Source organism: Gorilla gorilla, chromosome 10 (assembly GCF_029281585.2).
Source record: "Gorilla gorilla gorilla isolate KB3781 chromosome 10, NHGRI_mGorGor1-v2.1_pri, whole genome shotgun sequence".
Lineage (NCBI taxonomy): Eukaryota > Metazoa > Chordata > Mammalia > Primates > Hominidae > Gorilla > Gorilla gorilla.
The window spans coordinates 71,260,575-71,277,358 of record NC_073234.2 but is presented as its reverse complement, the minus strand read 5'-3'; the positions used below and the strand labels follow the sequence as shown (position 1 = coordinate 71,277,358).

Here is a 16,784-nt window from a genome sequence, read left to right as displayed (position 1 = left end):
CATTAAAATCTGTCATCCATTCAGCAATAGATGGTTTTGAACTTATCATTCTCATATTTCCAAACTGGCAAATATAAAAAGGGTTCTGCATGTTTACTTCCTTGATTTTCTTTATTTTAATTTTTTAATATTAGATTTTAAAATGTTGTGGGTACATAGTAGGTGTATACATTTATGAAGTACATGAGATGTTTGATACAGGCATGCAATGTAAAATAAGCACATCATGGAGAATGGGGGTATTTGTCCCAGCAAGCACTTATTCTTTGAGTTACAAACAATCCAATTACCTTATATAAGTTATTTTAAAATACACAAATAAGTTATTATTGACTATAGTCATGCTATTGTGCTATCATATAGTGCCCAGTTCTGCATCTTTGTTTAGACAAAACTTTGCTAGTCACGGCACAGATTGTGCTGATTGTGGACTATTGATAAGCTTTACTTGGAGAATCGAATATTGTCACCTTTCGTTATCACTTCCAACATGCCAGGCACTGTGCCAAGCACTCATATAAATGCAAGTAGGATTGTCCTTGGACTCACAGGTAAGGAAAGGAAGGCTTTTCTCTAAGAGGTTGGATGATTTATTCAAGGCCACAATCCAGCAAGTGAGAGGCCAGGATATGAAACTCAATCTGATGAATGTTACAGCCCCTGCCCTTAATTACCAGGAAGAGCATAATGTTCTCTAATGAGGTGCAGGAGGTGCAGCCACCCAAATGCTGCCAGAGGTTGCTGCTGGCAGGAGGGGGATGTGAAGCTTTCCCCGAGTAGAGGAACTCCCCTTCTCCAGACCTTTCTCAAGTCTCACAGAAGCATGTGTTTCATTTTGTCCTGTTTCCTGTGGAATTTTCCATCAGCAAGGACACAGAAATAGGAGGTTAGAAGTTTCTCTGTCTGCACCTCCATGCTGAGGCCATCATCCTTGAAGGCAACACAAGGGAGGTCTTTTGGTCATTTGCAGCTGCTTCAGCTTGAAGGGCCCTGTTTGCCTTTTCCTGGGTATCAAGCCTGGGGATTTGCACTTCCAAAAATGCCCCTCCTGCCATCTCTCATGGTCTTCAATCTCTAGTTTCACCTCTGTGAGGCTGTCCCCTTTGCTCCCATAGGTTCCCATCCTTACCCCAGTTAGGGTCCCTACACACCATATCCAAATCACTGGTTCACTGATTTCCCTCAGTGGACTGGAAGTTCCTTGGGGTCATGATCTCTGTCTTCTTCACTGTCCTATCTCTGACACCTAGCACAGTGCCTGGCACTTCATGTGAGTTCAGCAAATAATATTTCCTTTATGAATGAATGATTATTTCATATTAACTGTTATCAGCTATTGAGGATCTGAGGAAGGAAGGATCAGAACTGGTAGGTGTTATTTTATGGAATAGGGAGAGGATGGTCATCAGGGAAGATTCAGGACACAAACTGCTATTAACGCTAAAATCAAGGAGGAGCATTGTGTCAGGTTTGGGGAGTCATAGGGCTAGGTTAGTGCAGAAAATGAGGTATTCTCCATAGTCATAGGATACATGGTGCCTGTTGTGATGGGGAGGAGGCAGCATGAGAAGGAATGGAATAACAGAAAGCAAGAAGAAAATACTAGAAACAAATTTTAAACATAAAGTATATATATTCTCTCTGTCTCCCTATATACGTATATATATAATATATATGAAAATAATCATATGTATATGATTATTGGCTCATGTGATTAGGAGGCCAAGAAGTCCCATGATCTGCCATCTACAAATGGAGAAAGCTGGTGGTATAATTCAGTCCAGGTCTGAAGGGAGAACTGGGGTTGGTGGTGGAGGTGGGATGTGCTTGTGTAAATCTTGGAGTCCAAAGGCCCAAGAACCAGGAGCTCCAATGACCAAGAGCAGGAGAAGATGATGTCCCAGCTCAAGAAGAGAGAGAGAAAATTTGCCCTTCCTCTGCCTTTTTCTTATATTCAGGCTCTCGAATGACTGGATAGTGCCCATGTACGTTGTAGAGGGCCATCTGCTTTACTCAGTCCACAAGTTCAAATGCTAATCTCTTTTGGAAACATCACAGACACACCCAGAAAAAATGTTTTGCCAGCTATCTGGACATCCCTTAGCTTAGTCAAGTTGACATGTAAAATTAACTACCAAAGTAGTTAATTTAATGAGACCGTGTTTCTTAGACCTTTTACAATAAGCTAAGAAAGATGGCAGTTTATATATGTCATGCCCTGCCCTATTCTAAGTACTTTTATACATTCCGTTATCTTTATAACTCTGTGAACTATGTACTATCATTTCCAAATTGCAGATTAAAAATGGAGCACAGAGAGGCTGAATTATTTGACTGAAGTCACACGCTGGTAAGTGGTAGAACTGCAATTCCAACCCGGGGAGTTTGATTCTAAGTCTGTTCCCTGGCGCAGACTGAGGTAGTCACAGTGGGAAATATAAAAGTAGATAATTTTGAGAACTACATGGGAGGAAAGAGTTTGGAATTGCTGTTGGTTGGATTTGAGGGGGCAAAGTGAAAAGGGCAGGCAAGAGGGAAGGATAGTTAATAAGAAAGAGGAAAAAATGAAAATGTTTTATTTTTGTTTACCTGGTAGTTTGAAGATTGGAGAAAAAACATTTTCAAATTCTGTCATCTTATTTTACTCCAAACAAACGTAAGGGAATATAAACTATGACTGTAACTGGCTGGATACAGCAGTCATCACTGATGCTAGGAGATAACAAAACTAGCTTCTTGCTAATAAAAAATAAAGCTCCTTTCAGCTATGATTATGAATATATACTTTTACTTACATTGGGCATAGGTTAGGTTGGAAAATGTCCTCCTTTCCCAAGCAAAATAAGTAATAAAGTTTAACATCTTTTACCTTTAAATAACATATGGATTAAACCTTGGCTCCTGTTTTTACTAGCTTTGTTAATTTGAACAAGTTAGTTGCCTTATTCTTCATGGGATTTCATAGGTTAAATTTACAGTATGTAGAAATCATCAAGTACAATGCTGGCACACAGTAATTGCCCCCATAAATGGTATCTATAATTAGCAATAGCCAGCTTGATGAAAGCCAAGTACTCTGTTCTTGTGGTCCTTGTAGTTCTTGCCAGTGGGAGCGCATCACTCACAAAGTTGAAGGGGGGCCTTGTGGCTGTCTCTCCTGAAAATGCATCAGACAGTGGGATTTTTTTGTGTGTGTTCAAAGAAGCTCATTTGAAAAGGCTGAAACTTTACCCAAACTTGGATTTTCTCCAACACAAAGGCTTATGCTAAGGTATTCAGTAAGATTGCATCTAGTATTGCCAAACAAAACCACTTCACATAATTAGAGAGGCCTTGGTGGAGCCATATGTCCCAGGAATGGTTGAGTGGGTTTATAGTTTGAAACAGAAGAGAAACTGAAGTAGGGCTTCACCCAAAATATCATCTTCACCCAAACGGTTGACATTTCTGCTACTTTTTTGAAGTGGATCATGAAAAAAATTGGCAGGTAGCTCCTCAACATGCAAGTGGGTGGAATCACTGACATATAGTACTGCAAGCTATTGGGTTTTGTTCATCATGTCTAATTTGAGGTATACTCATCCTTCAAATTTTAACTAATGGTCACAAATAACCTTGAAGACTTGGTTGGACTTGCCTGCTCTTTCACAAACCCTGACCTTGCTTCATTTGTATCACCTGCTATCTCATTACCTGAAACGGACTCAGAGGTCTGTGCCCCAAATTTCCATCTCCCACAGGACAGGAACACTGCCTCACCTGTTTTTGTATCTTAGTGGTTACTTCATAGAAGTAGTATTAATAGCTTCTATTCTTTTTTTATCATATAGCAGTTCCAAATATGATTTTATTTTATGTTTCTATGAGGTAGACAATACTATGACCCCAACTTATGTATGAGAAATGGAGGCACAGGTGGCTAAGCTAGAAAGGAAATTCAGGTCAGGTTATCCCACTCCAGTCCCTACATAAACCAATGCACTAGATTATACTTCACAGCCTGTGTGGAATAATCCTCACATTACTCTTCCTGAATAAAATAAGAGGGCTTGAGAGAATAAGTTTACTTAAAGTCTCAGGACTTGGAATAAGAGAAAAAGATAGGTTTAGTTTCTAAAAATATTGATAACCTTGCTCCTCATACTATATAAAATTCTTTCATTTGCTCATAAGCAACCTTTTGGGTTACGCATTCTCTTTAATCACATTATATGTAATGGTTATGTTTCTACAATCAACTTTGGACTTACTATATATTTCCATCACAAAGAACAGAACCATACTAGGTGCAATATTGATGAGATATCTTTGGATTATTGGCATCATCTATGGAAGATTTGAATAGCAATCCTTAATCCTTGACATAAAATGTGGCTTGCCAACAATTCAGTCCCCAAGGCATGGCTGCTGTTAGACTGTGGGTACCTTTATTGAGACAAGAGCCTACCATGAGACAGAACTATCGTAAACTTTCTTTTAAAGGCAGCAACATGTAAAATATGAAAGAAAATCTTAAGCAGAGCCTTAAAAAGGTTGAAGTACTGAATGTCAGCATATCTATGTTTACTGAGTGACCTCGGTACCGGATAACCTGAGGGAATGAGGCCATTAGAGTCTTTGAGAACTGAATGGAGACCTACAGTGTGATAGAGACCAGACACAACCCATGGCAAAGGACTGGGAGAGTCATCTTAGGTGATAGGCCCAGCTGAACCCCTATCACACTGCTTCTCCCACTGCATTCCTAAAGACTTCTTTCATAAAATCTCAACAGTCATTAAGAAATAGAGCTGGTATCTGACAATACATGGAAGGAGCTGCTTTTCCACCCACTTTAGAGAAATGGCTACATGTGACATAGAGCAGAAGATGATGAGGACAATAATGATGATGATGGTGGTGAGTGTTCACTGAGTTCTTACTATGTGTCACTTACTCGCTGGTTTAATTACTGTCACCCCAGCATTTGTAGGGTCTGGGGCAAGAGTAGAAATGGAGGTCACATGACCTATTTTGGTCTACTTCAAAATTATTCATCAAGATAAACAGTTATAAACCACGTTCTGTTTTCCTATTGGACAAATATTCCTTCATAAAAACCTGAAAGGCCATGAGTCTGGGAGTTATGCCTTCTCACCCTCCTGAAAGCTCTGTATAGGAGTGTGGGAGCACAGGAAAAGACAACCTCAGTTCACCTCCTTCTCTTCCCACTCACTCTGTGCAACTCTGCAAGGGGACATAAGTGTGTACAGGTCAACATCCAAGTCCACAAATCCAAACACCCCCCAATACCCTTGCTAACTGCTCCTCCTTCAGGAGGAGAGATGGTCGCACAGGCAGGGTAGTCAGCTGATATGGTCTGGCTCTGTGTCCCCACCCAAATCTCATCTTGAATTGTAATCTCAATTGTAATCCCCATGTGTTGGTGGAGGGACTCGTGTGAGGTGATTGGATCATGGGGGCGGTTCCCTCTTGCTGTTTCTGTGATAGTGAGTGAGTTCTCATGAGATCCAACAGCTTTATAAGGGGCTCTTCCCCTTTCACTCTCACTCTGTCTCTCTTCTGACACCTTGTGAAGAAAGTGCCTGCTTCCCCTACCACCATGATTGTAAGTTTCCTGAGGCATCCCCAGCCATGCGGAACTGTAAGTCAATTAAACCTCTTTTCTTTCTAAATTACGCAGTCTCAGATATATCTTTACAGCAGTGTGAAACAGACTAATACATCAGCCCTCAGGAAGCCAGATGCCAAAAAGAAGCCTGCAAAGGCTCTGAAGCAGATGTAAAGGCATTAGGGCAGGAAGCTAGAGTTCAGGTGCCCAGAACTTGTTCTAGAAGGAGTAACATGAACATGAACTGGAGGACGGGGCAAACACTTTTTTGACACCTCTCCACATTTCCTAGATTTCTCACTTTGGAGGAAAGAACACTACTATGGGAAGATAAAAATGGTTAGTTCCCTCTGAATTCCAGAGCCCAGGATGAAAACCTCATGCCCGGGTCTGAAGTACACTGGCTTTATATGAATCATCTAATTGAACATTTTACTGCTTTTAAAATCCCATGAAATCTCTACTGTTATTATCCTCTTACAGATGAGAAAACTGAGACACACAGGAGTTCAGTGACTTGCCTACTAGTGATGGCATCTGATAAGGGCAATCTGACACCAGAACATGTCCCATAATATGCTGTAACTTAAGAACACTGATATAAAATAAAAACTAGATAATTTCTTCAAAACCACTGCTGTGGTTAGAATGTGTCCCCAAAGTTTATGTCTAGGAAACTTAACCCACAGTGCAACAGCGTTGAGGGGTGGGACTTTTAAAAGGTGATTGGCTTATGAGGGCAGAGCTCTCATGAATGGGTTAATGTCATTATTGTGGGAGTGGGTTCATTATCATTAAGAGTAGGTGTGTTATAAAAGTGTGTACAACTTCCATCTTGTGGTCTCATGGTCTCTTGTCTTTCCACCTTCTGCCTTCTATCAGCAAGAAGGCCCTCACCAGATGGCAGCACCTCGATATTAGACTTTCCAGCCACCAGAACTGAGAAATAAATTCTTTATAAATTACCCTATCTGTGGTATTCTATTATAGCAACACAAAATGGACTAAGATAACCACTGAATTGAGATATTGTTTAAAGAAATCATAAGTCATATAAAATAATTTTTACTCAGATTTGAAAATATCTTGGCAAGTTTCACATTGCTTAAAATCCTAAAATAAATCAGAGATTAAGTTGCTTCTCCAGTGCAAAAGATCTTTCAATGTCAAGTTCAATCCAGACCTCGTCAGTTCAAGGTATTTGGAGAAGCACTCTCTCTTCGTCCTTAAGGGCAAGGCAAAGTAAGGCTTTCTTTAGAAAATAGAAATTCAAGTCAATAAGAAACAATGTGTTTTTCTGGGAGATGAAATCAGAGTTCAGCTGGTCCTGGTTATAAGGAAAATGCTAGGATGCTGACCAGAGCCTTCCATACACAGCACAAATGAACCACTAACATGCAAGAACCAAGAGACAAGCTCTGGTTGCCAAGTGTTTAGTTTTGCCCCATACTGTGAAGATGCATTTAAAGTATATTTTCAAAGTATGTTTGAGAAACACCACTGCAGTCTGAGGGAGTGGGGTGATCCCTGGCACATAAACAATCATTCATTTGCCAACTAATCGTACCTCTAATTTTGGATATGTTCTTATTGACAAGCTGCACAGAATACAGTACTTAAAATAAATAAAAATACTGTGCTTTCCTTTCTTAAACTTTTATGATGCACAGCCAAAGGTGATGTATCAAAACAAGCAAATTAGCAACATTTGACTCTTCAAGTTAGAATAAAACAATTTTTAAGCCAAGTTTTAAAACCTGTCATTTTAAAACTTTGTGAGCATTTAGTTGCTGTGTAAATTGTACAAATACACTTCCATTAATTACTCTCAGATGTTTTTAAGTGATAAAAGAACACTACTTTCCATTTTAATTTACATAAACCACTTTCTAATTTCGGTTCAAGTATTTCAAATTTTTATGGTTTCGCTATGGCTTTCCTTTTTGATTTAATTACATGCAGCTAAAATATCCTTTTTTTCTACTAAAGAGTACTGGAATTCTACCTTTTTTCGTGCTAAGAAGTTCACAATCTGCTGAGAGTACCTATAAATGGCATTAATGATATGAGACAGATACAGTACTACCATTTTATTGTTTAAAAAACAAATCAGTTAGGAACTGTTCCAGACTAAAGAGACACTTCAAATATATGCAATATTTGATCCCAGCCTGGATCCTGTACCAGAGTGATAAAAATGCTATAAAGGACATTAGTGAGTCAATTCATAGAATTAGAGTGCAAATGGCATGTTAAAATATCACATGTGTGTATATATAAAGGAGAGATCAGGCACATGTGTGGGAGAGTTCAAATGATAAAGAAAATGGAGTTAAGTATTAGCAAGAGGTGAATCTGGGTAAGGGGTATATGGTTTTCATTTTACTATTTTTATTCTTGCAACTTTTTGACAAGTTGGAGATTATTTCTAATAAATAGCTTTCTAAAATGGCATGTTATAAAATTTTTTTCTCAGCACTTTGTTCCCTGGAAAATTCTTTCGTGGATTCACAAGCTTAGTTATGTAACTATAAATAAATGTTTAATATTTACTGCCCTTGCCTTATTACAGTCTTATTTGGTTCCAGCTGAGTCTAGGGAAACCTAAGAGCCAATGTGGCAGCAGGCTTAGCTGGAACATTGGAGAAGCCAAGGAGAAGTCGTGCTTGGGGAGAAAGAGGCCAGGCCTGGCTTCCCTCTCCCCCAGAGCCTTTCCTCCCAGCACTAACCCCTGGAAGTGCTGAGTCTTACTGCACCGAGAGGTGGCAAGTGGTTTGCACTTTGGCAGTGCTACTACATGAATGAGTGAGTGAGTAAATAAAAGAACAACTGCAAGAACAATAACCAATCTTTTAAGTTATTTTATGTAAAATGTAGGCAATTGACTTTCACTTCTGGGAAAACAGAATAGACATACTTTTTCCTATTCCTACTGCTAAACACAACTAAAAAGCCCAGATATTATAAATAAAACAAATCTAAGAAGACTCTGAAAGGTGGTGAGATAAAGGCAGAATGACTAGGAATTTTGGGACTCAAGGAGTGACACAGTGGTGAGATCTCTGGCTTTTCTCTCTGCTTTATATATCCCAGATTTGGAACTAGGAAAGTCAGCAACTCAAAAATGCCAACAAGGATGAAAAAAAGAAAAAAAAAAGCCCAATGAAAGCCTGCTCTCTCTAGTTAAAGGACAAGGAAAGAGGCAGCCAGATAAAACAGAGAACTTTTAGCCATTGCTCTACTCTAGCCAAACACCACAGGAAAAAAAAACTGGCCCACCACCCATGCCAACAAATGCCAAGTGGAGAGTCTAGGCTTCAACCTTCTCTGGGCTGTTAGGAGCCGATTCAGTTTGCCCCCTACCTGACCTCCCTCCCATTGAGGTGGTATCAGAGAAGGCCAAATAGGGAGCTGGGACATTTATCCCCTCTGAGTGGCAACAAATCCTGTTTTTCCCCTTACCTCCCATGTCAGTGGAGACCACATGCATGGGGAGGCTGGGCTTCTACCTCCACCCAGCAGTAATGAGGCATCTCTCCGTCTTCCCCCTGGGTGGAGTCAGGAGAGGCCTAATGGAGAGTCAAGAGTTTTCTCACCAACCAGTGGACATGAGGCAGCCCCCACTCATGTAGTGTCAGGCAGGCTACAGGGGAGCAGTAACCAGGCACTCTTATTCCTCCCAGCTAGGGAAGTGTTAGTGGAGACCTAGTGGGGAGTCAGAAGTGCCACCCCTACCCAGCAGTCACGACGAGCCTTCCACCATTACCGCATTGGGTATCAACAGAGGCCCACTAGCATATCTGGAATTCGAATCCTACCTGGCATTAACAAGATGGTGCCCCCACTTCCCTTGTCAGAGAGGTGTCAAAGGAAGACAGCTCAATCTGAAGGTTGAAATAAAATCCAGAGTCTTACAACATAATACCCCAAATATTCAGGTTCAATAAAAATTACAAATCAAATAAAGAACGGGGAAGATCTCAAAATGAGTGAAAACTGACAACTGACAGATGCCAACACTGAGATAACAGCGATGTCAGAAGTATCTGACTAAGATTTTGAAGGAACTATCATTAAAATGCTTCAGTGAGTAATTATAAACACGCTTCAAGGAAATGAAAAAATAGAAAGTTTCAGCAAAGCAATAGACAGTTTCAACAAGGAAATACAAGATGCAAATAAGAACCAAATAGAAATTTTGGAACTGAAAAATATAATAACTGACAGAAGAAACCTCACTGGATAGGTTTGAGGAATGGAGGGGACAGAGGGAAGAATCAGTGAACTGGAAGGTAGAACAATAGAAATGACCAAATCTGAAGTTCAGAGGAAAACATAGACTGAAAAAGATGAACAGCCTCAGGGACCTGTTGGATTATTCCAAAACATTGAATATTCATGTCATTGGAGTTCTGGAAGGAGAGGAGAAAGAAGGTGAAGCTAAAAAGGGATTTGAATAAATTATTGCTAAAATATTTCCAAATTTGTCAAAAGACCTGAACCCATAGATTGAAGAAGCTGAGTAAATCCAGAACATGATAAAAACCAAAGAAATTCACACCAAGGCTTATCAAAAACCTCAGAAAACTAAGACAAAGAAAAAAACTCTTGAAACCAGCCAGAGGGAAAATATGCATTACCTACAGGGAAAAAAATAATTTGAATACCCTTAGATTTTCCATCAGAATCTACGTAGACCAGAAGGAAGCAGAAAAACATGTTTCAAGTGCTGAAAGAAAGTGCAGAAAGAAGTAGAAAAACTGTCAACCTACAATTTTATATCCAGTGAAAATATTGTTCAGGAATAAAGGGGAAATCAAGGCATTCTCAGAAGAAGGAAAACTAGGACAATTTGTCACCAGCAGATTTGCACTAAAAGTATGGCTCAAGAAAGTTTCCTAAACAAAGGAAATGATAGAAGAAGAAAATTTGGGACATAGGAAGAAAGAAAGAACATGGTAAGCAAAAATATGGTTAAATAAATAGACTTTCCAGACTCTTCTTGAGTTTTCTAAGTTACACTGAAGCAAAAATTATAGCACTGTCTGATATGGTTCTAAATGTTTGCAGCTACAAGATCTATGAGTTCGCAGCATCTATGCAGAGGAAAGCAATGAATTGTCTGATGAACTTGAGAAAAGAAATAAAAAAAAAAACTTCAGAGGGAAAGACCAAACTAAAAGGAATACATAGCAAATGTAAATTTAGCCATACACATACACATACACATAGGCATATACAGATACAGAGGGTGATGCAGTGGACCTCAGAGCAATGAAATTGTATACGAAGTTACTTAAGGATGTTTTCAATAGAATGGCTGTTTGACAAGCCTGAGCTACTTTTCCTGCCCAGGGAAGAACAAATGGCACTGTGAGATATCAAACAAAGCATCCTGCTCAAATCTTCTACCCGATTCCTGGGCTTCCTACTGTACCTATGACCTGCCCCTTTTAATCTGGGACTACTTAAGTCATTTCAGAAGGTTCAGTCTTGTACAGTTCCCAACAAATATGCCTTATACAGAGGATCACAGTCTAACTCAACACTCTAGACAGAGCACCACTCACTCTCTTGTGCAGTCTGACCCTGGTCTGGAGCCTCTGCTCAGTTAGTTATTAGGCTTCAGCCTGGTTGTGGAGTCCACCTCATGACCTTGTATGGACAGGCAGACATCTAACCTGCTCTTGTGAACTGCAGCCTCTTTTGGTAAGCCACCTGTACTGTCCTCTCTAGAAGAGGGGCATCTGACATTGCTCGTATTGTCCTCCTCAGTGGCCAAAGCCCCATTTCCTCCTGAAACACATTCCTTGTTGCTGCTTGTCCATGTGAACGTCTAAGCATTGCCTGTTCCTGCTGCTTATAGGGACACCCCATAACCTCACAGTGGAGGCTCCACACCAAAGCTTCCTGACCACTGTCAGGCCCTCCAGAGAGCCTGTCTTGCGGCAGATGGATTTCCTCTCTTTCCTGCCTCACCTCAGAGGAAGCATCGGATTCCAGATCCATGCCTTTCCCTTCTGAGTCCATCTGGCTTAATCTAATCAAACATAGGCAGACATGTCCAATGTATGCAGTGGGGAAATCCCACATAGTCTCGACTATATTACTTTGTATAACACACATACAGACACACACAAACACACACAGATACACACACACACACACACACACACACATTGAACTTTGGAGATGGAAGGGGCCTTAGAAGTTAGACAAAGTGGTGGTTCCCAGAATTTTAGATTTTCCAAATAAGTAGAATGAAGAAAAAAAAAAAAAAAGGAAGGACAAGGAGAGAAAAGGTATTTTGCCCTAACAAGCGACGTCAGATTTTACCATTATTTAATAAGAGAAAGGACATTGTTAACAATGTAGGATAAACAATCTCAGAATGTAAAAATGACATAGATAAACTTTATAAAAAATTCACTATATTGTCTTTTTCTTCTTGTTTTCATATTTCACTTGGTCTCACACTCCTGAAAACTTTTTCGTAGCCTGAAAATGTTACTCCACCCAGCAATGGGAAGTCACTGAGCAAGGCCAAGCCTCTTGTTTCACAGATGAGAAAATGATTCATTTATTCAGGATTACTAACCAACCAATGGCCTACTGGGGCACACCAATTTCTAGTTCAACGTTTCTTTTACTACATTTGCTAAATTCGGTTTCTGATCATGATAATGATTTCCATTTTGGTGGTGATATCAGCAACAACTATATTTAATCTCAATCAACCATCTATCTCCTCTAAGGATTGTGAAGAATCAGGGGTTCACATTTATCATTTATAGAGGTCTCACCAAAAGAGGTCTTGCATTTCAAGTAACAAAAATAGTGTGACTTCAACAGTAACATCCCTGATTATGTATTGTAATAAATAGATACTGCAGCATTGTTTTTGTAGAGATTCTTATTTGGTAAAAATTTGCTCCTTAAATTGATTACCAAGGTTTGAAGATTTTCTCATAACTAAGAATAACAGAGCTCACTCTTCAAATTTTTCCATGTCTCGTGTGCATGAATTTAAGAACTAAGCAGTCAAATGGCATCTCTTTCTAAGCTTATAGCTATTTTTAATTTTTCTCTTTCTCTAGCAATATTATCCAATTTCTACTCTCATATTCTGTGTTATTTTTGATTAATTCTATCTAGAGATGTTGTTTCAGTTTTTCTCATACCAGTCTATTTTTCCATTCCTCTCAGCCATGTTTTCCCAAAGTAGCTTAGGAATTTGCTCTTTGGCACTGAAGTGAATAAATCACCCTTAATCTGGCATGTGAATGCATATCTGATCACATTCTATAATTTTACTTTGAGAACCCTCATCAACTATTTCTGCTTCATTAATCCTAAGAAATTTTGGACATTTAGCACAGTGTAATGTGGGTTTTATAAAAGACAAAAAGAAGCATAAATATGTAATCTTAGCATAAGAATAAGAGAACAAAGTTTTGGAAAGAATAATCCAAGCCACAAAGATTCCTGCCTGTTCAAACAGGACACTCATAATTCCTGCTCTTTTTTTTTTGGTTTTAGAAAGATACACACAACTCTTGATGAGAAACCAGTTTGCTCACTAGCAAACTTTGCCACACAAAACCATACAACATGAGGTTTTGATCACAAGACTGTTGGAAGGATCAAGTTTTGATCACTTCACAGAGTTGAAAGAAATTAAATATTTTACTAAGTTTTACAATATAACTATACAGGTTAAGTGAACTATATAAATTAACTGGATAATTTCCAAATATAGTTTGGAGGTTAAGGAATTTGGCATTAAACAAAAATAAACATTCCAAGTAGACTATGTAAGAGTGGTGGCACTAGGCAAGTTACTCGACTGATCAAAGCCACACTTTTTTCTTCAGTATTACCTACCTGATAGAACTGACCATAACAATGGCAATTATAATTAATTAGCATTTATGGAAACTTTACTATTCTAGACAGTGTGCTAAGTATTTTAACCCTCAAAACACCTCATTATGATGAGGCTTGAAGTCATTATCACAGCTGGTGAAGCTAGGGTTCGAATCTAGAACCTCTGACTGTAGAAGCCATGCTCAAAACACCCATTAAAATGGGTAATATTTGAGGTAATGAACATAAAGTGCTTAGTATTATATCTGAGGCTTAGAAAAAGCTTGTAGTTATTTTTAATATCAGAAGAATGTTTGATTAATACAAAAGAAAATTAATATAATAACATTTTAAGGGATATTATAGCTTATTACATGTTCTGGTTAAGTGTTGACATCCTGACAGCCACTAGATTCCTTGAAGACATGCACTGAGTGCCATTTTCTTTCTTAGCCCCAAATTCTAGTACTGAGTGCCTATTTTAGAGTAGGTCTATAAATATAAGTTGAAATAAAAGTTTTCAGAATGGTCATAAATATTTAATGAAGTCCACATTTAATCTATCACAAGCATTGAAACTCCCAAAGAAAATCTGGGCATTAGCAGCTGGCCTAGAACAAAAGTCCCTGTCTCCTTTTGCCTGTATGTAATAAGGGTACAGCCCTCATCACTGGCAAGGGTTCCCAAAACTATTATTTTAAGACACATTTAAGATGCAAAGAACTTTGTATTATTTTTGCCCTTATCAAATTGTATTGATTAAGTAACCATCTGTTTCCAAAATTGTAGTGAAGTCATATAAAACAAGGTAAGGGCTGACTGCTCCCTAAATAAAATCATTTGAACAAGACACTGAAAAGTCTCAAGGGAGTTTGAGTAATTGATTGTTAGGAAATGAAAAAGTTTTGATATCCATTTAATAAATTGATAAATTTGAAAAAACTTGATAAGTTTAAGTTTTAAAAGTTTCTTAAATTTTTTTTAAGAGGCAGGATCTCACTATACTGCCCGGGATGGACTTGAACCCCTAGGCTCATGCAATTCTCCCACCTTAGCCTCCCAGGTAGCTGGGTTGAAATCCATTTCAAAGTAAAATATATGGTTTTGTCATTTCTAATTCCTAGTTCAACATCAGAATAAAAAATTATTTCTTCAAATTATTTTGGTTTATAGCACTCTCTTTCAGTAAATGTCATTCTGATACATCATTCATAAAGTAAATAATTACAGAGATTGTTTAGTCAAATGACCCCATTCCAGTTTGCTGACTGGAATGAAAGAGAAAATCAGGAATTAATAAGACAATTAAAATTTATTTACAAGGCACAAGGAACTTTTGTGTCTTGCTTATAATCATACAGCCGATTAATGGAAGAACCAATTTATCTCCTGATTTAGGAATTTTCTAGGCATCTGAAGAGGAACTTAGGATGATTGCAGGTTAATGAGACAAAAGACAAGCTTCAGAACAGTACAAATATTCCAAATCTAAGTGGCATTATGTAATCACCAATATCTGAACACTGTTTGTAACTTTAAAACCTTATGTTTGTCAAGGCCAAATTGGCGTGAGATTTTCCTTGTTTTTTTTTTTTTTTTGGAAAAAAGAAAGGTTAGTTAAAATAATACATAATCAAACACAATCATTTTATGCAAATCAACATAGACAACTACTTCAACTACATTTCAGAAAATGTACATGTCTGCTCAAAAACTTTGCAAAAACTTTTGCTGCTGAAAACCTACATGTACTCAAATCAATATTTCAAATTTGCTATAAATCTTTCAGTTGTGCACAAACCATTATAAAGTAAAGTGAATGGGCTTGAATTTAATCTTGTACAACAGTCTGTGAGGCTGTTTTTAAAGCCATTGTAATAAAAACCTTAAATCCTTATAGACCTAATTTTTATATGCACAAAAGTTTTTCTCTCTGAACAAATAAATGATGGTGATGGACAGCAGATCTCATTAAAGAGGAAATCAAATGCAATAATTATGTAGGCATGTAAAAGTCTCTCTTGGCCACCACAAACCTACCCGAAGAAGAGTTTGCTGACTGGAATGAAAGGGAAAACCAGGAATAACAAGTCAATTAAAATTTATTTATGCTCCAGTGTAGCAGATTGTATTTTCTAAAACTGGCACAGCAGTATTTCTGGTCCCACATGCTCCTTCTTGAATTTGAGTGGAGTTTTGTGCCTAAATGAATGGAAAGTGGCAGAACAGATTCTGCATCATTTTTAAGGCTGGGTCATAAAGGAGATACGGCAGTTTGCCTGATCCCTTTCTCAGGATGCTTGCCATTTGAACTCAGCCATAGCTGAAGAAGCGCAAGCCCCTGGAAGAGGCCACCTAGAGGTAATCGTGCTGACAGCTCCAGCCCAGCCCGACCTGTGAGTCAAGGAGCCCTGGAGTGTTTCTAGTTCCCATCTTAGAACTGCCCTAGCTGACACCAAATGGGGCAGAGATGAGCTATCTTCACTGAGTCCAGCCTAAATTGCAAATTCAGGAGCAAAATAAATGTCATCGTAAGCCACTACTTTCATGGTTTGCCACTTGTTTATTGATAACCAGAACATCCAGGTTTTGAAAGGTACAGTCAGGAAGGAAAATTAATTTTTATTTAATTCTTTATTGGCTTTCAACTGTCTCCACATTTTCAAATTTTCATTGAAGGGCAGGGTAAGTAAAGACCAATGTAAACCTTCAGTGTGCTGGATTCAACAGAGAAAGCCCTCAAATGAAAGCCTGACACCTCAACATTCACATGTGGGACTCAGACACAACATCACCATCCAAAAACATTGGATATTAGTATAATAGAGTCCCTAGGCTGAGCCTAAGTAAAACCCTAATCAAAGGAGACCCTACCTTCAACAGCCTCATTCTTTGCTTCCTGCTCCTTTCAGCCTCACTGTTCCCAAGGCACCCGGTTCTTCCTGGCAGCAAAACAGCTGGAAATTTCAGTCACACTAAGGCAGCGTGGAATATTTAAGCAGTCTTCTCAGATGACTTATGGGGGAAGAGGAGAAGCACAAGGAGAAGCAAAGCTGTATATAAAGAAAATTGATTATTAATGTTATTGGTTTTGGTGCCAGTCTGGGAGACTGTTTGAGCTGGAGAGTTTGCTTGCCACCTGATATAGACTGAATAATTTTATACCCTTAAATTTCATAAGCTGAAATTCTAACCCCCGATGGGAAGGTATTAGGAAGTGGGGCCTTTGAGACATAGTAAGGTTTAGATGAGGCCATGAGGGTGGGACCCTCATGAATGGAATTAGTTTCCTTATAAAAGGGATCTC

The 16,784-nt window shown here is 38.7% G+C and overlaps 1 long non-coding RNA gene across 1 annotated transcript in view; it reads right to left on the bottom strand.

Moving 5' to 3' along the window:
- Positions 1–5,198: 5,198 nt before the first annotated feature.
- The window catches only part of LOC129525766 (uncharacterized), a 50,658-nt gene continuing 39,072 nt past the window's right edge, over positions 5,199–16,784 (bottom strand). The window contains exon 3 of the long non-coding RNA XR_008670231.1: positions 5,199–5,226. This is a non-coding gene — a long non-coding RNA (uncharacterized lncRNA). The remainder of the gene's footprint in view (positions 5,227–16,784) is intronic.